This window comes from Hipposideros armiger, unplaced genomic scaffold (genome assembly GCF_001890085.2).
Source record: "Hipposideros armiger isolate ML-2016 unplaced genomic scaffold, ASM189008v1 scaffold_99, whole genome shotgun sequence".
NCBI classification, from domain to species: domain Eukaryota; kingdom Metazoa; phylum Chordata; class Mammalia; order Chiroptera; family Hipposideridae; genus Hipposideros; species Hipposideros armiger.
Window position 1 is genome coordinate 327411 of NW_017731449.1, and position 24471 is coordinate 351881.

At 48.4% G+C, this 24471-nt stretch overlaps 1 protein-coding gene across 25 annotated transcripts in view; it reads left to right on the top strand.

The window, feature by feature from the left end:
• The first annotated feature begins 919 nt into the window (after positions 1 to 919).
• NRXN3 (neurexin 3) overlaps positions 920 to 24471 on the top strand; it is a 1587373-nt gene continuing 1563821 nt past the window's right edge. For 24 of the 25 annotated variants that reach the window (XM_019646240.1, XM_019646221.1, XM_019646235.1 and 21 more), the window contains exon 1: positions 927 to 1229. The gene's annotated coding sequence lies outside the window, so the exon portion shown is untranslated. Of the gene's footprint in view, positions 1230 to 24471 lie in introns of all 25 variants that reach the window. The other variant, XM_019646239.1, reaches the window with a different exon arrangement.

Below are 24471 nucleotides of genomic sequence, written 5' to 3' on the forward strand. Positions count from 1 at the left end.
GCTGGAGAGAAAGGGGTGGGGCTGTTTCCCCACCATGAGGCACCAGGACCCGATGCTGAACAAAACCTTGTGTGTAGTGCCACCGACTGTCATCTCTTGTTTAGGCTTGACTGGGGAAATGTTTCCACAGACACGCACTAGTTTGGCAAAACTGGTGATGGATTTTGAAGAGTTTGGGGACATAGTGGAAATGCTTAGGTCCTGAGCTCAGGATGTAAGCCGCAGCAGGGAGCCATTGTCCTGACCCACCACTGCTCCTGATCTCTGCCTCCATCTCTCTTAGCTCACAGCTCCCTGGGAAAGGGTGTGCTGTGCTTCCATCTGTCTTGGTGACTAGGAGCCCTTGGAGGGAAAGCCCCCTTTGTCACCTTCACTTCTATGTCCCCATCCCTCATCATATGCACTGTGCGTCATCCTAACAGGCCTTCAAAATGCTTGTTGAAGGAATGGGTTTCTGTCCTAGTTACAGCTCTAATCTCCACCAGATGTGCAAGGATTGCCATGATTTCATAAGGAGGAATGACCACTCAGGGAAACTGAGGCACACTTCTAGGTCAGGGTCCCCTCCACTTCCTCAATCTGCAGTGAGACATGTGCATCCCCAGCAGCGAGAAGTGGCTTAGTTCACTGAAGCTGTAACTGAGGATGCTGTCTTTTATTTTAATTCCTGCTCCAGTTCTAGCCAACAGCCCCCTCAAGCTGGGGTGAGGGAAGAACCACGCTCCTGATATTGCCTCGTAGCCTTAGGGGGCTGCAGAGTGCCCCTCCCTGATGCTATCTTCTCAGCTGTTTGCAAAACAGTCAGAGAAGAGGTGAAGCCCTGAGCCCGGCAGCCTGGCTGTCTCTTTAAATGCTGGGGTCTGTGTGGGAGAGGGAGGGGCCGGCTCTGGAGTGCGTGAAATTCCTGGGCTCCTCCGGCAGTCTCAGGCTCAGAGCTCAGCCCTACACATCTCGTCTCGCATGCAACTCACTGAGAGGGAGAGGCGAGCGTGTCCTCCTCTCTCACAGCGCCAGCATCTCCAGCCACCAAAGACTTGCTTTTCGCACCTCTAACAGCCCCTCCCTTCCTCCCCGCCACTCCCTCCCAGAGAAAGAGAGAGAAAAAGAGAAAAGGAGAGAGAAAGATTCTGGAATTCGAACCTTCCCAAAGAGGAAACATACCCAGCAAACTCAGTTGATTAAACATCAAACAAACAAACAGATCCCACATCTTCTGGTCAACTGGAAAGGTAAGATTCGTGGGGACAGGAAGACCCGCAGGATGCGAAACAACTCAAGGTTCTCGTTTGTTCTGGGAGGCGGTTGCTCCTGAGAGGGTAGAAGTTTTCAGTTGGGAGCCACCAACCTAGATTTTTTTTCTGAATGTTGGACTGGAGAGCCTCGGCTGACCATGGGAATGGCTTTTCAGCTGCCTTTCTCTTCTGACAGTTTCTCCTGGAAGTTGGGTCCTTTTGCTCCAGATGTTCAAAAACTCAGAGAATGTTTTAGATATTTTACCTTTTTTTTTTTTTTAAAGTCTTTCTCCTATTTCCTTGGATTGTTAGTCTGAAATGATGTGTGCCCATCACTTCATTTTGGGCATATACTTTTGCAGCTACTTTCCCCCTCATTATTATTATTATTTTTTTTTTCTGGGGAAGGGGCTGATTCAGAGAAGGGACACTGTGAGGATCACCAGAAGCCAAAATTGAATGGAGACAGGGACTCCCCTAGCTGTTGAGGAACTGAGGTGTGTATGTGTGTGTTTGAGTGTGATTTTTTGGGGGGGTGGGTAGGAGGGAGTGGTTCTTGAGCCTGAAGGTTCATGTTGGACTCCTGCTAGCTTCTTGTGAAGGTGGGAATACTTGGCGAAGGTGAAAAGGGAGAGTGTGTGAGTGTGTGAGTGTGCATGTGTGTGTGCACTCCTCTTTGGATCGGTTACAAGGGAGTCTTCCTCCCCTGCCTTCCATTTGTTTATATTAATGATTTAGTAGCAGGCTTGCCTGAAAACTTCCACTCCGTGTAAGCACTGTGGGTTTTGCAAGCTCTCAGTGACCTTAGAGGCTGGTTCGATGTATTTTTTTTTTTCAAGGCATTGTGTTGTACCCAGAGTTTTAGCTCTTTCCCTGTCTGTTTTTTAACCACAAAACTTCACTGCTTTAGAAACATCTTTCTAATGACAAGGGGGAAAAAAATCTGTCCCACTCACCCTTCCCCCCGCATCCCTTCCTAGGCCAGTGATGTAATACCAACCTATGGGCTCGGCTGCTTTGCAGGTGACTTGCCCTGTGATTACTTGTTAAAAAAATAAATTTCTCCCTCCCTTCATTAAATGCCTTCTTTTGATGTGAATGTAGAAGTATTGTCATGCAGTGAGAAAATTATATTTTTTCTAACCATGATTGGTGTTTAGGTAAAGTAGGATTCCTCTCCCCGATCATTATTAAAAAAAAAAAATTAATGCAAAGGTCAGAGATCATCCAGGATAGAGCAAGACACAGTCTGACCAACTGGGAGAACTGGGAGAGGAGAAACTGTCATCTGCCCGCTTCCTCCGGTCATTCTCGCTTGGGGAGATAGTTTTCTTTTACTCCCACTTCCACCAACATTCTTAATTCTTTCTCTGCTGGGGTCTTGTGGATGGCCTGGGAGGGAGAGGGACACGCCTCGTCACACCTGGGAGACGGTGTAGTTTCGGGGGTCAGATGACCGTTTGCCTTTGTGATGAAGGTTCCAATGGAAATTTGAACTCCCAGCGCGCTGGGTGACTCCGTACCCAGGATAGTCTATCTGGGGGCACCTAGAGGTTAGGTCTGGGGAGCCCGAAGAACTAGCCCTTTATGAATTTGCTGTTCTGGGTACAGCCTCCCTTCATCGTTCAAGGGCTTCTGCATCGTCTTTCAAGTTAAAATGGTCCCGCTGGTTATGATGGGCAAGTTTACCTAAGGGCTACTGGGTACGTGGTGGAAGGATGGAGGGGAGAGAGACATAGCAAGTCTGGTATTATTATTATTTTTTAATCTTCTGGCTTAATCTGCCTAAGTCATATTGGGGCAAACGACGTTTCAGACGGGTGCTGGTTGTACAGAGATATTCCTATTGTTAGGAATTTTTTTTTTTTTTTTTTGGTTGGGGAGTGGAGAGTAAGGGCTCCTGGCCCATTTTCTGCAGCCCGGGGTTCATCCTGTGAGCCAGTCTTCCTTCTGGAAGAGGGGGAAAAAGGCTGGACGCTGGAAGTTCGCTATTAAAGTGAGCAACAGGGCTGGGTTAATTTTTTTAAAACAACTGGACTGTGCGAATACCCTTTTCTGGAGCTTTCCAGCCCTTTCTAATGAAATAATTTAAAAAAATTGCTTCTTAAGACGAAGGGGCCAGAAATCAAAGGGATTCTAGATTTTGAGAGACAACTACGTCTTTGCTTCTCTGGTAGCTCCCTGTTATTAATTATTGGGGGTTTGACGGGGCTTTGGCCTCCTTTCCTGTTGATTTCTTTTTAATGCTGTGTTTTACTGAATATGTTGATGATTTGCTGCTTATATAAGGGAAAGGATGTATCGAGGTGGGTTGATGCTTGGGGTTTTGAGATCGGCTACTGAGATTGGGTGACGGTTGGTGTGTTTGTCGATGTGCATGGTAGGACGGTCTTTTCTTTTGGGTGGTGGGGACAAGGGGACGGTTGGAAATTGTAGATGAGATGCTACAGCAAATGGAGACATGAGGGGAGACGGAGGTGAGGTCGGAAGTCACTGGTTTGCAGAATTTCTGTCCTGCATCCCCCTTTCTCTCGCTCCTTGGGAAAAAAAAAATCCATTATCTCTAAAAACACATTATTCTTCAATTGGCCTTTTAGAGGAAAAAAGAGAGGGAGGGGAGGGGTTAATTTGGTGAGGGGGCTTGGTTGTAATTAGCTCACTGCTGCAAAACTGAGATACAGAAATCCATCGGCACCAGCTTGGGGGGCACAGAGAGGCAGCGGAGAGATGGGGGACGGGTTGTCAGTCTTGGATGAACAGTGGAGCGGTGGGGTTGGCGTTTGGGTATTGTGTGTGTTTATGTCTCTGTGTATGTGCAATTTTTTCTACCCCACTACCAATTCTGCCATGCTCTTGCCTTCTATCCCCACACACCTTTCTCCTTACCCCTTACACCCCCTCCCCGCTTCCTCTAGCCCATTCCATCTTGATGAGAAAATTCTGATTCTGATGGCTCTGCGGCTCTTTTTTCTTTTCCTTTTTTTTTTTTTTTTTTTTGCAACACAACAGTGGTGCGATGGCCTTTCCTACATGCCACACGGATGCAGCCTTCTGATAGGAGGGCTAAGTCGGCACATCTACACACGCACTTGCACACGCTCTTGCACACACATTCTCTCTCACACAGACACGGGCGCCCAAGGGCTTGATTTCGTTTGGCCTCATCCCCCTTTATGGCTCTCCCCACCCCTACCTCCACCATGGCTCCTATTCACCCGTCTTCATACGGGGATTGCAGTACCGCTCTCCACGTCTTCTCCCTACATCGCTCTCTTCTTTCTTTTCGCCATTATTCTTTCCCGAAAGCTGTGGTGTGTCGCAGTTCATGGGATTCGCATGTTGGAGAGTCTTTGGGGGGAGGGGACCTCATGAGAAAGGCGACTGGAATGGGGGTAGATGACATTAATGGCTTTTTTTGCCAAATAAGCACCCGGTGATAATGATCAATTTAACCATCCGTGTAATATGTTTGCGGCACATCAGAGGAAGGTTACCCAGGGAAAGCAGAGTCCAGACTGGGTTACCTCTGGGGAGATTTGATGCCTGGACGGTAGAGACACAGACCCCCCCACACCCACACATATGTACGCGCTCTCACACACACCAACACACACAGCTCTGCTCAGTGGGCTGTGTCAAGCCAGAGGGCACTGCAGAATATCCCAGAGTTGTCGTGGTTCGTTGGGAGGACGAAATGATGTCTTTGTCCTATCCAGCTCTCGCTCTACAAATGTCGTCTCATCTTGAGATTCTTGGTGGCCTTTGTGTTGCCTTTTGGGTGGGGGCAGGAGGGGTGTTTGTGTTGGTCCAGCACCGGTGTGCCTCCAATTGGACAACACGGGATTATCACCGCTGTGCGTGTGGTTCAAGCAGGAGGCTGCCTGCCTGTATGTGCTGTGTGAGTGTGTGTGTGTTAGACATGTACATGAGAGTGGCTCTGGAGAGGTGTGGGGGTGACAGCAAAGGGACGCTTACCTTCCCTCACTTGGAGGGGGAGGAAGGCAAAAAGCAGAGATGCTGGGGTGCGGGGAGAGAGGACAATGGAGCGTTTAGGGTAGTTGAGAAGAGGGTGGCACAGGGAGAAGCGGCTCCGGTCCCCGGCGGGAAGCCTGTAAGAGATCCCCACGGCCCCCAGGCAAGCCCGTGGGTGGGTGTGCTCACGGATAGGACTGTAGGCGGATGCAGACAGAAGGTGGGCGAAATTGAGGGCTTTCCCTGCCACCTTGGGAGCCCTGGGCAGAGCGCAGGAGGATGGTCCTGCTCTCCACGGTGTCAGCCACCTTTGGGCAGCTCGGCCTTGTCTGAGGCTGCAGCCCCAAGGAGCTGCAGTTGCCCTCTGCCAGGGCAGCAGCCTGAGCCCTAGTGCTCTCTTGGGCTCTGGCTGCCTTAGCTGCCAGACGCCATTTTCCTTCTCCTTTGGCTAAAGGTGTGTTCGTCTTTATTAGCAATTATATATGAAATTGGAAAAGATTTTGCCTCAAAGAAAAAGAAAATCCTCAGAGCAAGGTGCTGATTGTCCTACGTGGCTGACGTCCCTCTCCCTTCCTGGGGTTGACCTTGGGGAGCTAGGGAGAAAGGGTTACGTCATTGCCAGAGAAAGAGGAGAAATGGGGAGTATGATGCCTTAGCGTTGAGTGATTGTGCCGAACGCAGAGAAGAGAGTGCTCTTGGGACCCCCTGGAGCGTCCTCCTTATGTGACCCTCTTGAGGGGATGAGAGAAGCACCCTTCCAAAGCTTGCCACCATGAGAAATGCACAGCCGGCCTGGCGCGTCCGTTTCTGCTGTGGTCAGGCCCTGTCTCCGCCTGGCATGACGCTGCTGGGGGAAGAGCGGAGGAGCTGCAGCTCTGACCCTTGAAGCCGGTCCTGGCTGCTCCGCAGATGACCAGAGGCCTCGGTGTGGCTGGGCCAGCCACAGGTGGCAGTACTGGGCTCTGGCAGGGGCTGTGCATGGGGCCTGCTCCTTGCCCCCTCCCTCAGGTCTCTGCTCAAGTGATAGCTCCTCACAGAGGCTTCTCTTGGCTGGCTTTCTAAAGTAGCCCCCTCACTCCAACCCCCGGCCACTTTCCAGTCCATTACCCTGCCTTTAATTCTAATCAGCTAATCACTGCCTAACACTGTGTTGTATACTGAAGTGCTAAAGTGATCTTGTCTGTCTCCTGATCTAGAATGCAAATTCCAGGAGGTCAGGGACTCTTTCCGGTTTTCGTTCATTGCAGTGTTTCCAGTGCCTAGGACATTTCCCAGCACGTAGTAGATGCTCAACAAATGCGTGTTGATTGGAGAAAGGAACCATGAGGGTTTGGTGTTTGGTGTTGGGGTTCTCTTTTCTTCTGCAGCACCTTGGGGCCTGTCTTTTGGGAAAGCTGAACTTTGTCTCGGGCTGTGTCTGCAAGTGCCAGATCTGCCAGAGGAATTGCAAAGTGCTAAACTTTCTGAGCTCAGTAGAAAGGTTCTCTCCATGCCAGTCACAGTGGATCTGCCTCCTTCACAATCCTGCTAATATTACTGTGTTTCCCTGAAAATAAGACCTAACCAGAAAATAAGGCCTAGCATGATTTTTCAGGATGCTCGTAATATAAGCCCTACCCCAAACGAACATAAGCCCCAGTTAAGATTGTCAGCTAGACATGACTGTTTGAATAAATGTAGATTTTTGTACATGAATAAATGAATACATGTAGATTGTTGGAGCAGAAATTAATATAAGACCCGGTCTTATTTTTGGGGAAACATGGTAGTAATCATTATCACCATCATGGTAGTAGCAGTAGCAATAATAGTGATAAAGCTATCATTTCTGAGGTGCTTAATCTATATCAAGTTCTATACCAAGGTTTTTGTTTTGTTTTGTTTTGTTTTTACATTTGGTACCTCATTTAATTGTTCACATAACTCAATGCCGGATACTATTAATACCTGCCCTTGACAGAGGAGGAGACAGACTTAAACTTACATAAAGTAAGCTAGATCAAGGATTTGAACTCAGACCTGTGTTATTCCAAAGCCCAAGTTTGTGATTCTTATATTATACTGAGATAAAGGGAGGTGAACCATCATCTCATTCAGTGCCCTCAAATATAGGTGAGAAAACTGAGGCCTAGAGAGATTAAATGCCTCGTCCAAAGACATATGCCAAGTTTGATCCAGAGACAAAGCTGGAATCCAGATGTCCTGGCTGCCCAGGTAACGGTCTTACCACACCATCGTGCTGCCGATGGGATGTGCGCCCTCTCTCAAAGGGTATGGTGCTGGTGGCTTCCTGAGGTCCCCTCTCAGCTCTCCTTCCTCAGTCAGAGGGGAGTGGGGTCTTGGGGAGGTTGGTGGGTCTAGGTGTCCCTCTAAAGAGGGCAGACGTGCAGACTCCTGCAGAGCTATCCTCCAAGGTCACTGGAGTCACTGAGTGCTGATTAAGGTCATTCTCTGAATGTGCTGAAGGAGGAGACCCCAGTGGGGTGTTCCGGGTTCTCAATCCCATGTAGTCCTGCCCATCAAGATTACTCTCAGATAGAGCAGGGCCTCCATGCAGAGGTCCACGCACTTGGTGTCTGGATCCTGATGACCTAGGAGCTTTGCGCATCTCCCAGAATGGCTTAGCCCTTATTTCTCAGGAAATGGAGGCTTGGGCCCAGACACTAGCCTCAGTGTGTTTCATTCTGTTTCCAGAGGCTGGCTGGGGAGCATAACATTGTGAAATGTAAGTGAAGGGCCCCTACCAATCCCTCTGCTCCACCCCTAGGGCTGGACTTGACCTTGAATTGGGGAGGGGTTGGTTGTTCTAGCCATGTGTGTGTGTGTGTGTGTGTGTGTGTGTGTGTGTGTGTGTGTGTGTGTGTGTGTTTTGTGGGGGTCAGGGTATAGGGGGAAAGGGGGCTAGACTAAAGTGGATTCTCAGGACTGGGAAGCCTTACCTTTTGCCAGGATCTTGAGATAGGGCATGAAGCCATTTCTGTGTGACCTTGAGCTGGAGTGACCAGGTGCCCTGGTTTGTAGAGACAGTTCCTGTTTAGGCCTTTGTCCTAGTGTAATTATTAACTCTCAGAAGTGTCCTGGTTTGGATGATAAAATACACGGTCATCCTTCTTTAAGATGACTTCACCCACTTTCTGTTAATGGCATAGAGAGAGGGAAGGGGCATGGCAGAGGGGGAAATCCAATTTTAGGGCAAGAAGGTGGCTGAGAGTAGAGCCTTTCTCCACAGATACTTCCACTTGGCCCCTATTTAAAAGATTAAGATCTGACTCTTCTGACTAGTCCTGCTGCCAACATCACTACTACTAACTTAACAACTCTTACTATAACTACTTCTCTCAGCCAACATTTGAGCCCTGATTAGGTGCCAGATACTCTGCTAAGCACTTGTCATGCATTATCTCACTTAATCTTCCCATAACCCTATGAGGTATAGGTACTGTTATCATCTCTGTATTACAGGAAAGAAACTTAGGCCTAACGAAGTTAAATAGCATGTCCAAGGTCACACAGGTAGCAAGTGGAAGGCAATGATTCAAACCCAGTGGGCCTGGCTCTGAAGCCTCTGGTCTTTAACCACTGTGTCACAACAGCTCTGTGGGCCATCCTTCTGGTCCCCCAAGTCTGGGAACTTGATGCTTAGAGCTGACCCACTTGCTGAGCAGTGTGGCTCACAACCCTGGGACCTGCTGAAGGTATTCCTGTCTGTCAGAGGCATGGAGGGCTTAGGGGGAGGAAGCCGCTGGCCCAGCAGTGGCATAGCTGGTTGCCTTTTGAATGGCACTTTGAAACTCCATTTCCCATGGTATCTCAGGTACCTTCTTCATTGCTCAGGCACCTTGTCAGAGGAGAAGTTTAGGTTGTTTGGGATGATGGTGGGTTGGCAGAAGGCAGAGAACCTGCAGCTTATCTATCTCCACTTTGCTCTGTGGCCCTGATCCTCCATGGGCCCACCCTCCCCATGGCCCTTGCAGGAGGGCCTGGCCCTCAGTGGGAGATTCAGCGAATGGACAGTCATCTAGCATTGCTGTTGGCAGAGCATTGTGTTCTGCTCTATTTCCTCAGATGGGTAGTGTCTTCATTTGACCGACAAGGAAACCAGGGGTCAGTGGGGTTAGATAGCTGGTCTAGGATCACACCAGTGAGACGTAGCTGACCCTGGATCCAAGCTTGGGTGTGACTCCAGAATTCATGCTGTTTCTGAGATCTTGCACGGCCCTCCACTCAGAACCATGGAGAAGAGCGGGTAGGAGTTGGAGCATCTAAAATGGGGTCTAGAGGAGAAAATTCTCTGGCGGGGGGGTGGGAGGTCTTCAGGTGCGCTCTGAGGTCCGAGGGCTGGAGAGGGCCCTGGAGCTCCCCCTGGTCAGTCACCCCTGGGCCTTCTCCCCAACTCCAGCCAGGGTAAGACAGTTGCTGACCCCTCAGTTGGATGAGTGCTGGTTCTGGTCTGGAGAAAAGGGGGAGATGGGACCAGCTACAGCCTCACAGATGGAGGCTGGGGGTGTTCAGAAGGAGGTACCTCTTTCCCCCATGGAGCAGTGATTTATGTACTGACATCAAATGCCTCCTTCCCCGTGTCTATGTTATAGCATCAAGGATAAGAAGGGATGGGTAGTACCTCTGCCTAGAGACAGGGAGAGAGGAAACAGAGAGAGAAGAAGCCGGGACGCCCCAGGCCGAGGATGCCAGGGAGAAAAGGTGACGTTTTCTTGGTTGAGAGGCAGGAAAGGGAGGAGCGTTTTACTGACTGAAGGGATGGTCTCAGCCCCCAAGCTGCGCTGCATTAGCTTCATTGCAGTCCCATTGAAGACTGTGTTTATTTTTCCAATAATGTGTTAATTAAACATCGATTTCCGGGTGGAGGGAAGGGAATTGGATTGCCAAAGCTAAATGGAGTGAGGAGGATGGGGAGCTGGTGAGAGGGGCCCCAAGCTGGAGTCAGCATTCTTCAGCATCTCCAGGCGGGGTGGACGAGGGGACACGGGGCCGCTGCTCCCCTGGCTCCAAATTTGGAAACGCCAGCTCCCCAAGAGCCTTCAGGAGTCATCTTTCTGCCCCTTGGCTGCCAGAGCGGATGGCGAGGGCTCTGCTGAACCTCAGGTCATGGTGGAGAAACAGTTGTTCTCACCTCCCACAGCATCTGAGGTTTACAGAGTGACCCTGAGTTAGGCCTCGCATTGGCAATCCGCGTAAATTAGCTCATTGGTTCTTTAAACGAATGTGGTAGTGCTTTTATACCCCCACTTTGGAGATGAGGAAACTGAGGCTCAGAGAAGTTAAGTAGCAAGTTCAAGAGTGAAGAACTAGACAACCTTGACAAGAAAAGAGGCCCTGGAGGAGTAGAAGTTGCCTGAGGTTGGCAGAATAGCCGACAAGGGTCCAAGGCCCACTAAAGGAAGAAAAGAAAAGAATGAAGCATCTAACAAGCAACCAAAAGAACCTTTGATTCTTATTGTTGGCTAAGGGTGACTGAGCTTTTACTGCCTGCCGGCAACTATGTTACATGCCTTGTACATAAAGTTGTGAGGATGCAGTGAACAAGTGTTAGGTTGTGTTATTCCCAGTTTACAGATGGGGAAGGTAGGGCTTGGGGAGGTTCACTAACTCACTTGAGGTTGCAGAGTTGGTAAATGGTGGAGCTGGGATCCTGCTTCAGTTACGAGGACTTGGGGACCTCCTTACAGCTCTGTTCTATGGCCTCATACATCCTGAGGACATGATGCCAGCTCAGCAAGTCACCTATAGCTTCTAGGAGATAAAGACTTGGGACTTTTGGGGTGCATCTTCTGACCAGATCCTGTGCCCCAACATCCCAGGGTCTTGCATCGTGAACCCCACTTTCTTTCTTTCTGTCCCTTTTTTTCTCAGCCCACAGCAGCTCTGGCTGAGCCGCTAATCGGTTGAAGGCTCTTCTGGGGTGCTGGTGGTGGTTGGAGTCTGCACTGGTGAGCTGGGAGCTGGGTGGTGAGGGGAAGGTAGAGCAGTAGTTCCCAAACTTTGCTGCATATCAGAATCACTATATTAAAATCCCAAACTTATGCTGCACCTCCTACCAATTGAATCAGAATCTTTAGGAGTAAGACCTAGCTAGCATCAATAGAGAATTTTCAAGCTCTCCATTGACTCCATCAGTTTTGCAAACTGGTGTTTCAGAACAGCCTCTGCTGCAAAGCAGGTGTCAGCAGGCTGTTTGCTTCTGTGTCCAGAGTTAGGTTACAGGTGCAAGGGTAACTCGTTATACGCGTACGCACCCAGCCTCCAGGAGGGCAATGCTTGTAGTGACCTGTTTTCTTCTCAACAGAATAGCAGCTTTCAGGCTTTGGTGTGCATCTGGGGGATTTTTATAAAATGCATATCCTCAGGCCCCACTACAGATCTGATTTAGGGGTTCCGGGGTGGCACCTGAGAATCTGCATGAAAAGCCAGCACTTGTTGTGTCTGCGTGAGGCTGTGGGTATCCAAAGCCAGCCCCATGCACACATGTGAAGTATTCTCTCTTTGGAAGCATGAAAAGGTGAGGACAGAGGCTACTGTGGTCACCTGTTGCTCCATGAGGTTTGGCCTCCTTTGCTCTGGACGGGCTGCCCGCTGCTGACACAGGCAGGCCTGCCCACCTGGCCCGGGGGTCTCTGCTGCCCGCCACAGAGCCAGGTTTAGTGCCCTGTGTGTGGGCAGCCCTGAGGGAGGAGAGGAGGATCCCAACCCGGAAATTCAGCAGGCTCCCTTCTCAGGTTTAAAAAAATCAGAGTAACTCTCTGCACAACTTGAGCGTTCAGAAGTCTGTCAGCAGCATACATCCTGAGTCTTCCCCGGGGATTGGCGAAACAGCTTCTCTGGGGCTTGTTTTAAATGTTCCTTCCAGGCTGTCAAAAAATAGAGGATAGTGGAGACTCTCAGAGTTGGAAGGGACCTTGGTGATCATCCAGGCCAATGCTAATGCTGTATTCATTTACTCGTGCGTTTATCCACCCAACAGATATTTATTAAGCACCTACTATATCCCGGCACAGTCCTGGGAATACAGCCACAATCGAGAGAGACACGTGGTTTATCCCTCATGGAATTTAAGCTGGGGTGGAAGGGCAAATAGTAAACAACACAAATCAATATGTAATTACAAATTATGATGAGCCCTCTGGGGGAAAACTACTGGGGGCTCAGGGAATTATGGAGACTTAATTTAGAATGATAAGGTCAGGGGGAAAATGATAGCTAAAATTTATCAAGTGCTCGCTCTGTGCAGGCGCTATGGTAAAGGCCCTCACTCAATCCTCACAATGAGCCTTGGAAGCAGATACTGTTCTTATCGTTGTCTTGTTACAGATGAGGAAACTGAGGGACAGAGAGGTGCCTAGGCTGGGACTAAAACAGATCTGTCTGGCCCTCCTCTAACATCCCTCCTCAGAGTGGAAAGGTGGCCTGGGAGAATTCGTATTAGTTCTGTGAGCTGAAGGATGAGGCGAGGGTGAGGAAAAACCAGAGAAGTTAAGGAAATGCTGATAATCCTGGCCAAGTATGGAACTTAGATGCCAAGCACCATGTGAAATGCTTTACCAAAACGATCTCACTAAATCCCCGGAGCTAGGAAACGAGGGGAATTCTTATCCCCTTTTTGCAGATGAGGAAGCAGGTTTGCAGAGGTTAAGTTCACTGACACTGGACCCCTCTGGGTTCTGTCCTGCCTGGGCTGCTTGGACCTCACCTGTTGGGTAGTGTCAATCAGGAGAGAGGGGACAAAAGAGTTCCCTTAGAGTCCACAGGCCTGCTTGCTCTGGGCCAGGGAGAAGCCAGAGGAAGGAGGACTCAAAGGACCTCTTTGGGACGTGGCTGCCGCTTCGTGGTGTGACTGTGAGGGATTTCCATTTGTCGTCCCTCTGGTCAGTGCCCTGGGCCAGCCTTCCTCTAGGTCCGTTGGCCCAGGAGCTCATAGCAAATGTTTGCCCTCTGTCCCCCTCTTCTCTCCTCACCTGTCCTCCCCACCTGCTGTTAACCTCCCCTGTCTGGTGTCGTTCTAAACACTCTCCCTGTGTGTTCACCTGTGGCCACCCCTGCCCCCAAGTTGTGAGGTCCCCCACCCACCTTGAGCTGATCTCCACTTAGCAGATGTGAGGTGAGGTGAGAAGGACAGGGACTCAGGCTTGGACTTGGTCCAGAGCCGCGAGGACAGGCAGGAAGATGTGGGAGGAGAAAGGAGATGTGTGAACGGGGCACTGATCAAATATTAAATTCCTGAAAAGTTTGCCGAGACACGGGAGTTCCTTTCTTCAACCTCCTTTCCCTGGCCTGCAGGTAAAGGAACCTGTGCAGGTGGACAGGTGCCCCACGAGGCAGAGGCTTCTCCATGCCCTGCCTGGCTTCTCTTCCTAGGGTTATGGGATGGTTCTGGCAAGGGGGATGCCACGAGTGGACGGGCTAGCTTTTGTCTAGGTCTTGGAGTAATGGGGGCCGCCTTAATACTGGGCTCTGAATCTGACAAGGCTCACACTTGAAGGCAATTGCCTGAATCCCCAGATTCTTGGAATCAAGACAAAAAGGAAGGCGGGGAGCTTTCTTTGAGAAAGGGGCGGGATGTGTGGGAGTGGAGAAGGTTGGCTTGTGTGTGGGCTGTGGATTTTGGATGACAGTCACTCTTTCTTTTTTTGTATGCGTGTGGTTACTTATTTTATTTTTTACAACAGTTAACTCCTTATAAAAGTGACTTAATTTTCTTATTACAGAATAATGTATGTTCATTATAGAACATTTAGAAAAACACCATAAACAAAAATAAAAAGTCACCTGTAAGTTCCCCCTCCAGAAATAACTAATGGGAAATTCTGATATCTGTCTTTCCAGCTTAATTTCTAAACACCCAAAAGCCAGGGTTTGCTATTTAGTTTTTAAAGAAATTCATTCACTCATTTAACGAGGACTGATTGAGCAACCACTCCGTGCCAGGCACTGAAATTACATTTTGGAAGCTGTCGCCCTAGCTTGATTTTTCATTTAAAGATGCATCATGAACACTTTTCCACAGCAACCACTCATGCCACCAAGCTTCCAGATTTAGAGTTTGGGTATAATGAGGCAGTTGGCAAAGTCTGGCATCTTAGGTCTTATGTCTTAAGAAGGCAGGAAGGATTGCGGACCTTCTTTCTCCTTGGGATCTAAGGCAGGCACCACGTTAGCGTCCTTGAGAGAAAGTGTGCCCCTTTACCTAGGAAATAAGGAAACGACAGAAGAAAGTTTAGAGGGTGGGAAAAATGCCAACCCTTTATTTAATAATAGAGTCTGGGATTTTCTCCAAATGAGGGGTTTGGAAAAAAGAGAATCCATGCTCCCATACAGAACCCTAGCATCTTAGAGAGTGACTAGAACATTAGAGCATGGCTAGTCCAGTTTCTTTAATGTGGAGGTGAGGGCCAGGAGCAGTTAAATGACTTGCCCAAGGATACAAGTGGTTGATGGCACAGCTGGGACTGGAACCTGGGGAGCTGAGCTAGGGAGAGTTGCATGATGGTTGGGGGTGGATTTGATAGAAGGAGTTCAGAGAGAGCCCTTGCTGGGCAGATGAAGGGATGCCAGTGGCCTTCTTTGAGTTTGGATACCATGTTTAAAGGACGTTTGCGATACAGTTTTGATTTGCTGGTTCCCTACCCACTTCCTTGTCCACAGCGTATCTCTCCAATACACATCTGTGGTTCCATGGAGGACTGAGGGGTGAGAAAGAAAAATTCCCTCTGCAACACCAACACTCCTCACAGACCAAGCTTGTCAGGTGCAGGCTTCCACGGATTCAGTTTTGCAAATTTACTTCCTTTCCCAGGACGTTGTATTTAGTGCAGGGATACCAAGAAAAGCAATCGTTGACATTCTGTAGTGAAGGACATGAATGTATGTAATCATAGCTAGAAGCCTGGATCCAGAATAGACGGGATCCTGGGGATTTCCAGGGAAAGGATGGGGTTTCCATGTAGACGAAGGGGTTTCCTTAGTGGGGTTGCTTACTTCCTGCCAGGGAAGGCAGTGTGAGGAAGGCTTCACTGCAGAAGTGGAATTCATAAAGTATGACATCAGCAGATCGGGAGCAGGACTAAGGATGATGGGCCAAGGAAACAGCACGAGGAAAGGAAAGAAAATAAGGAACTCTCTTCAATATACAGGAGATTGACCTTTATAGCACATGGGTGGAGGGCTGAGTGAGAGAGGTGACTGGAGAGGGATGTGCAGGCAAGTTTTTGAAGAACCTGGATTGGTAGGTATTTCAGTTAGGATGATCCCTGTGACAGGAATCCCTACTCAGTCTGGCTTAACTATAGAGTGATTTTTTTTTTCTTTTTGCGAGGGGGTTGGGTTCACACAACCAACATTTTAGAGAATGGACCTCAACTTTGGTTCAGTCTAGGGGTGTCCAATGTTATCAGGGCCTCAGGTTGGCTCTGACCGTGGTAGTAAAATGGCTCTGAAGCTCTAGAGCTCAGGCCCGCACACCTCACCCTTAAGAGCTATAGAGGACTTCTCTTCCCCCAGCCACTGAACAAAAGTCTTGAGCTTCATTTTGATTGTGGGTCGTTGGGCCAAATCCAGAATATGGCCCATGTGGGTGCATCTGACTCATCCTGGCAAATGGACAGGAAGGAGGAAAGGCAGAGCAAGAGGGTAACTGTGGAGGACTGTGCCAGTCTTCATCTGTCAACATTTTCCTCCCGTGGTTTGGTGATTCTTCAGAGAAAAAGGGCTAAGGGTCTATTAGGGGAGCCCGAGGATTGGTGCTTCTTGCAAAATACTTCTCAAGGGCGTTGTGGTGTCCCAGGCAGAGCCTGAGGTACAGGAACCTGAGTTCATGCTTTATGGATCTGAGTTTTTAATTCTTTTGGCAGCATCTCCATGCATGGCTCCTCCAGGATCAGCTTTGATTGATAGGTGCCTTCTCAACATCGTCATGACCTCAGGGATCTGAGGGCTTCAGAACTGCTGTGCTAGCTTCCACTTGTATTTAGCTGCCCCTCGCTGGTGCATTAGGTGCACTGGACTGTGTTTGGAAAATTAATTTGCTTTATGTCTTTAAGTCAATAGGATACTCTTTTCTCCTGTTCCCTGAAATGGGGTAGAAGCCTCTTTACTAGGGGGTCCACCCTGAGCTGGCAAAAGTGGGCTTTTCTGACTTGGCGATTGCCCTCCTGTGTGGGAATCTGTTTAGGTAGCTGAAAATTGAGCTGCAGCAGGAGGATAAAGGAAGCAGGCTGCTGGTGGTAGCACAGCGCTCTCAGGTTTCAGGATGGTTGAGCTGCTCTAAGTTGGCTTGGGTGAACTCTAGACTTGGGGCAAAAGAGTTGTGTTTGAATATTAGCTTTGTCGTTCATAGCCAGATGGTCTGGGCACTTGGCTTTTAAGTTTCAGAGAACAACTATGGACGAGCTACCAGATCCAGGACCACATAGGGTATGTGGATGTTTCTTATTTTGAATGATTCCTGAGGCAGTGGTGAGAATGGAGCGCCAAGTCATTGAGGGGCTGCTTCATGCACACTCTGTACCCGGACTGTTCATGTGCTGTCCAGATCCCCATAGTGGTCCAGGAGGCAGGGAGAGGTGTCTTCGCTTTATAGATGAGATAAATGGAATCTCAGAGAGACTAAATAATTTGCCCACGTCCTCTCAGCAACTGAGAAGCAAATGTAGTATTTTCTGACTTTAAAACCTGCTCTGAGTATCAAGATGTGGTGGGAAAAGCATGAACTTCGGGGTTACATATGCTATTATTTACCAGCTGAGTGGATATGTTACCTCCTGAGCCTAAATGTCATTATCTATAAATCAGATGTAATGGCATAATCGTAGTGGAAGAAGGCTTAGAATCCAGTGACTTGTGCAAGGTCATCTAACTAGTAGTTGGTACAGCCAGGATTAGAACCCACATGGTCTGATGCCAGATCCACACTCTATTCTCCATGCCACTTTGTGCTTCTGCCTGGAGTACAGTAATAATGAGCCATGGCCATGAAAATAACGATGGTGTTAATCTTATTTTGTGTCAGTCAGATTCTGGTAATAGTAAGCCTCTGCTTCTGGTGATGGATAGGACAAGCAAGGAGGTTTTAGTTTTATCGTTCTCGTTCACTCCCAATGTCTCTGTAAAGGTTTTCTTGGGAGTACGAGTTGAAGAAATGAGATGAGGGCTGAGTGGAAAGGTGAGCTGTTAGGATCTCGGGTCTTTGGGGATGTGGTCAAGGCAGGAGGTGAGTGAAATTGTCAGGTGGCTGAGTGGAACATTCTAGAACATGTCATGTGTGCTATGGAGGAAGGGGAGTTGGGGACCTTGGGCTCACTGTGTACTCTTGGACTTTTCTAAAGTGATTATTCAGTAAACTAGCCCGTGTGTACGTAAACTAACCCATGTACCGTATCATTGTGCTACCCACACTCCGGTAGGGTTGATATTGTCACCCTTCTTTTAGAGATGGAGGAACAGGATGGAGGGTTTAATTGCTCATGGCTCCTCAGCCAGTGAGTACCAGGATTCAAAATAGGACTGAAGCCTTTTCCACTGTAAAATATCTGTGTGTAGAAAAACTTGCCCTTTCTACATAGTTCGCAGACTCAAAAGATTCTACTCTAATTCCTTCCCACCCTTTAACAGTTGAGGAAACTGAGGCTTAGAGGTCAAATGATTTGATCGAGGTTCAAACAGCCATCTGAGATCAAGGTCATGGCATCTTCAAGCACATGGTTACCTCTCAGAGGTTGAGCAGACACCTGGAGTGTCCGCCCAGACAGGAACTGGCAATAACGAATGGGACATTAGGGCCACAGTGCTGTAGGCTGGTATTTAGAGCCTAATGTCAGGTACTTTGGGGGATTAGGGAGCAAATCAGGAAACCAAGGCAGAAGCCCATGCGGAAGAGCTAGACATCACTCTGGGGCCTGGATCCCGCAGACGCTCAGGCAACAAGAATAATTGCGGGTTGTGTAAGTAGGTGGGCTCAGCTGGCTGAATGGGGAAGGTGCAGGCTACCATGTTCACTGAGTTATTAGTTTTATGGTTATTATGTCTAGATTTCTTAAGGCCTGAGACATAGGCTTGGGCTCTGGAATCAGAGTGACCCACATGCAAATGTAAATGAGTCTGTTCTGTGTGTACAAACTTAGGACAAGTTACTTCCCCTCTCAGAGTCTCAGCTTTGTCATTTTCAAAAAAGGAATAAAGTCACACACACCCCACAGAGTGGTTGGGGATATTAAATGAGGAATTGTAACAAGAGCACCTGGTTTAGTGCTCTTAGAACTATACGTCTGATGCGGACCTCTCACTTGAACTCAGGTTTGTATATCCACCTGCTAGATCGATAGCTCTCCACCTGCTTGTCTAATACTGATTCAGTCACATTTTACATGCTTTAGCAGCTTTTAATTTTACCTCCCACCCTGACCACTGCCACCCAGGCTTCTTGGTTTAGAAGCAGCAAGGCTATCGTCCTAGTTGCTCGCACCTAACACACTTAGAGCTGGTTTTGACGCCTTTCTTCTCAGCCCACGTTTCGTCTATCAGCAAAGCCTGTAGGCTCTGCCTTAAAAAATGGACCCAGAACATGACCATATTTCTCACTCCTGTGGTCCAAACCATTGCCACGACCTCTCGTCTGGGTTAGTGCAGCGTCCTCCTTATTGGACCCCTGCTTCCACTCTTGACTCCATCCGCTTTTTCTCTCTCCACACAGCAGGCTGGAATGATCCTTTAAAACAAAAGTCAAGTTACATCCCTCTGCTCAGAAGGCTCCAGTGGTTTCCCATGCCACTCAAAGTGAGCCCAGAGTCTCAAGTATGGCCTGGGAGGCCCCCCCAGATCGGACCCCCGCAGCTTCCCACCCTCCCCTCAGTCACACTGGCTACCTCGCTGCTCCTTGAACTTGTGATTCCCCATCCAACCTCCCGGCCTTTGTCATGGCTGTTGCTTTTCCCCAGGTCTCTGCGCAAATGAACCTCATTGCTCAAGCCTTCCCCAACCACACTTTCCAGAGTGGCGTTTCCCTCCCCAGGACTCTCATCCCCCTGCCTTACTTAATTTTCATAGCACCTAACACCATCTGACATATCACATGTGTGTTTGTTTTGCTTATTGTCTGCCTGCCTGAATAGGCCCTTACTGCCCTGAGGGCTGGCTGGGACTTTGTTTTGTTCACATTTGACACCTCGCATTGGGGGAGCTCCCAGTGAACACCTGCTAGCTGAGTGTCCGCCATTCAGGCTGCTTGGTACAGTGGGCCCCTTCTCGACTCGTCCTTGAGGGTCAAATGAGAATGTATTGTCGTCTTAGTTCCCTTTCATAAAGAGGCCTGGAGCTGTTGGAAATAGCTTTACATTTGTTCTCATTTTCAAAAGGGATACATGTGCCATGTACATTGCTAAAGGAGAAGAAAAAAAACCACACAACCCAAATCAAGGAAACAGAACTGCATAAAGAAGAAAATAAAGATCACCTGGAATCCCACCTCCCAGAAACCCAGAAAGAACCACTGTTACCATCTTCCTGCCTACCCCTCAGGCTTTCCTCAAAATCACAGGGCTTCTTTCTTGGGGAGAGGGATGAATTGGGAGGGGCATTCTACAAATGAAGGGTATCATTAAAGAAACGGGTGACAAAATGACAGTGATAACCAGCAGTGTTGTGTGGTGGAAAGGGTGTGACTAGGAATTGGAAGAATTTGGCTCCCATCAGTGACTCGCTCTTGTATACGGTAGTCCCCCCTTATCCTCAGGGGATACATCCCAGGACCCCCAGTGGATGTCTGGAACTGGAGAGTACTGAACTCTCTACATAGTATGTTTTCCTATACATACATCCCTATGATAAAGTTTAATTTACCATATTTCCCCATGTATAAGACGCTCCCATGTATAAGAGACACCTTAATTTTGGGGTCCAAAATTTGAAAAAAAATGTATTGCATAAAGTTATTCAACTCAAGTTTTATTCATCATAAAATTCATACGACTCCTCATCGCTGTCAAAACTCCCAACCATTAGCTTGTCCTCATCTGTGTCTGATGACGAATCACTGTCTTCATATATTGCCTCTCATGGCCTTCTTCTGCCGTGGCGTTTTCAGTAGGGTTTCTTCTTCTCATAGCTAGTCTCGGATTGTTTCCTCAGTTGGAGGAGGACCAAACTTAGGTTCAGCAGCACGATTTCCATTCACTTTTGAAAACTGGATCACTTTTTTTTAAAAAATGTTTTTTGTTTGTTTGTTTTTTAAAGATTTTTATTGGGGAATTGGGGGAAGGGGAACAGACAAGTTGCTATCCTTTTGTTCTTCAGTCTAGTTGTGGAGGACGTTGCTTCACTGGCCCAAATTGGCACCATCATTGGGCTCTTTCCGGGCGAGAAAGATCAGTCGCCGGCTTCTGGACGACTGCTCACAGCAGCTGCTAGCCACTCACGCTGGCTGCTGGCTACACATGGTAGCCCATGGCAACCCACCTGCTATCGCTGGCGACTCATGGCAGCCCAGCTCCAGGTTGAGCTGTTGTTCAGCATCTTAGCTATGGAGGGCAGTGTCACTGGCCCTCATATGTGGGATCCGAACCGGGGCCCTCTGGCGTCCCAAGCCAGCTCTTAACCAACGTGTCACTCAGCCGGCCCCAAACTGGATCACTTTTAACTTGAATTCAGCCCTGTACAAAAATCTTTTCTGAGCCATTTCTGGGAAGAACGTGGCAAAATGTAACCTACTGTAATATACCGGTAACAAGTGCGAAACAATGAGCGCAAAGACAACAAGCACGAAAAAGCAGGAAGTGCAAGTAAAAAAATCTACAACCACTGTATAAGACGCACTCAGTTTTTAGACTCCAAATTTTTCGAAAAAGGGTGCATCTTATACATGGGGAAATACGGTATACATTAGGCACAGTAAGAGATAATAATAACTAATAATAGAACAATTATAACACTGCTATAATAAAAGTTATGTGAATGTGGCTTCTCCATCTGATAACCGATCTGATAACTGAGAAGGCTACGAAGTGATCAATGGGTGGGGAGGTAAAAAATACAGTGTGGAAATGCCAGACAAAGTGATGATTCACATCTAGGCCAAGAGATTTCATTATGCCATTCAGAATGGCACACTATTTAAAACATGTTAATTGTTTATTTCTGGATTTTCCATTTAATATTTTCAGATCGCGGTTGGCCATGGGTAATAGAAACCACAGAAAGTGAAACCGTGAGTAGGGAGGGCTACTGTATTAGCAAAGCATTTTGTTTCTAACCAGATAAGGGTCTGAAAAAGGAAGACAGAGACCCCTCAGGAAAGGTCCAAGAGCAATTTACTTTTCCTTTTTTTGCTTATTTTTCAAAGCATTTACCTGGATGGAACTTTCTTTCAGGCCATGAGAACTGTGTTTCAATGCAACCAGACTCATAACTCGTGGGGTGTGTAAGGCTGTGTCAGGAACATGAAAACTGATAGCAGTTGAAGGACTATGTACTCTGTGCTGGGAGCTTTACGTCCAGTAGTTAGCTCGTTGAATTCTCGTAGCAATCTTGTGAGGCAGGCATTGTGACTCACGTTTTACAGGCCAGAGCATGGAGGCTTAGAGAGGTCATGTGGCTTCCCCAGGTCTACTCCCTGGGAGTGGTACATGATCTGAACTTGGGTTGTCTGACTGCAGAGCTTAACCACACAACCGTGATGAAACCATGCTTCCAGGTCAGTGAGAACGGAGGGCGGGTGGGCCAATGTGGAAGTGCATTTGATGAAGCTGAGGGAGAAGGCTGGGACTTTCCAGGGGAGGACCCTGTGTGGGATCCTCCAACCCCCGGCGTTGCTCCGCTGTGTGGCCAAATGGGCTGTGAGAGCCTGGTTCTGTGTCTTTCACAGGGAGGTTGACTCCTAAACATATCCGAAGCTGGTGTGATGGCATTGGAAGTTTGGAGGCTGCGCCAACAGTGAGAAACGATGAGGAAAACCTTGAGATGGACATGGCAGGGAAGCGAGACAGCCACCCACATGAGTCTGCAGCTCAGGACTTTTGTAGCAAGTGATTCCCTGCAGATGGATGTAGAGCTCCAGAAACTGGGGGTGAGCAGGGGGTGTTAAATCATCCCTACTCCTCTTCAAGCTGTGTACAAACTCTGAGGATCTGGCCATGGTGAGGGGGGCTGGCGGGGTAGGAGGGTTTCCTTTGCATTCATCAACACCATTCCAGCCGGCCCTTGGACTGAGGTACAGACTCTTAATAGTCCTGGAGGGGTGGTGCCATGTGGCCTCAGAAGAGGGAGCTGAGTTATAGCCCCGCTACTTTCTGCTGCCCAAGCATGATTGTGTGTGTGTGTGTGTGTGTGTGTGTGTGTGTGTAGGCTATGTATTTTTTGGATATTGTTATACTGCCTAAGGACAGGAGATGGCTGTCCTGGGAATTAGTGCTGTTCAGATGTTAAACTGATCCTTGCATTCAGATCTTATCTGCAGAGTGAGGAGATGCCTGTGGTTTCATTGTCACTCTTGAGTCTTTTGAGACCTGAGTGGGAGGGAGGGTGAGAAGGATTCTTAATTCAGTGGTGGTACAGGGTTGGGGTTGAGGTACTTATTTATGCTTTAGCTGGGTAGGAAATGCTGAACTCACCATTGCCCTGCAAAAATAACCCATCTCTCAGTTCTAGTTCTCAAGGAGAAAGAAGTCCTCTTGGACTCCATTCATTCAACAAATCTTTATTGAGCACCGGCTGGGTCCAGACACTGTGCTACATGCCAGAGATGGGAGTATGGGCAGTGGCGTGGGGGAGAGCTGGCAGTTGAGACATATTTTGGTGGTACCATTGACCAGAATTGGAGGATAAATTGGATATGGGATGAGGGAGAGGTCAGTGTGGAGGATGACTCCCAGGGTGTGACGTGAGTAGCCCTCAGAAGCTTGGTATCAGATCTCCTCTCCCAAGAGTGTGGTGTGGCTCCAGGTTGGTAGGGTAGATTTCACATATTTCAGAAAGCGGAGGCTCTGAGAAGTGTCAGCCATTGAGTCTGAATATGAGCATTTTTCTCTTCCTTACAAAAGTTGCCATTTACCAGTACTTCCCAATTTCTCCTCAATCTTCCCAATGCCTCCTACCTTGCTGATCCCCCACCTGTATATGGAATAAGAATCTGGGGAGAAGAAATTTGTAGAGTATTTACCAAGCTAAGGGAAACCTCAGAAAGTCTGTTCCGCTTGGGACCCAGGAAGGCACATAGGTCAAGATCAAGTTTAACAAGTGGAGATCATTGTTGCAGACGGCTCCAGCTGATACTCTTCCAAATAACTATGGAATTATGGAACATTAGTGCTAAAATGAAACTTTGGAGCTTGTCTAATTTAACCACCCATTCTAAGGTTACATAAACTGAGGCTCAAACAGGTTAAGGATGGCATCAAGTCACACAACAGTTTGGTCAGGTTGGACATAGGGACACAATATAGCTTAAGGAACAGTAAAGTTGAGGTGGGGAGGCTGGAACAGCACCAAATGAAGGGATCCCGGAGAGTCTGGCAAGTGCTCTTTAGGAAGCACAGGCTTGTCCAGGGCTCTGCTGGAGTGAAGGGTACAGGACCCTGTCCTGTAAACAGAATCATTCTCTATTTCACTAAGAAACTTGAGTATCAAGCAGAAGTGGGACTGAAGGGGTCAAGGTTACAGCTGCACTATCTAGAAGACAGAGATGAAGGTCACCTGTGAGCCCATGCCTGGAAAGCCCTTTCCTTAAGCACTGGAGCCATTGATGTGTGGTGGCTTGAGGGCTACCCTCTGTGTGTCTCCCCCTGCCTCACCCAACCTGTTCTGCTAGACTTGGTATCACAGTGCCTATTGTCTGTAGCTGGTTTTCAGGCTAAGTCTCCTCTGCCTGTGGGGATGGAAAGGAGGCTCTGCTCATGCTCTCGCCCAGGGAGATGACGCAAGCTGGGTGTGGGCCAGGAGCATGATGTGCGACCCATATCAGTCCGTTCCTTCCCTGTGGGAAGTGTTTTCTGGGTGCACTGGGCTGAGCGCAATGGTCAGAACCACAGATTAATCCCATCGTGCCCTTGCTTGAGCATTTTGATAGGCAGTGTGGTATCTGAGTGTAGAGAACAACAGACTTTTCCTTTGACATTTAAAATGAAGTTTCACATCTGGCATTTCTCATCCCTTGCCCAGCAGTTAGGAGAGGGTCCGGGCTGTGCGTTCTGGCCGGCATCTAGAGCGGAAGCTTAGCGCATTGGTGTGACCAAGTCCTGACAGCCACCAGTGTCAGCCTCTTGACCTCTGA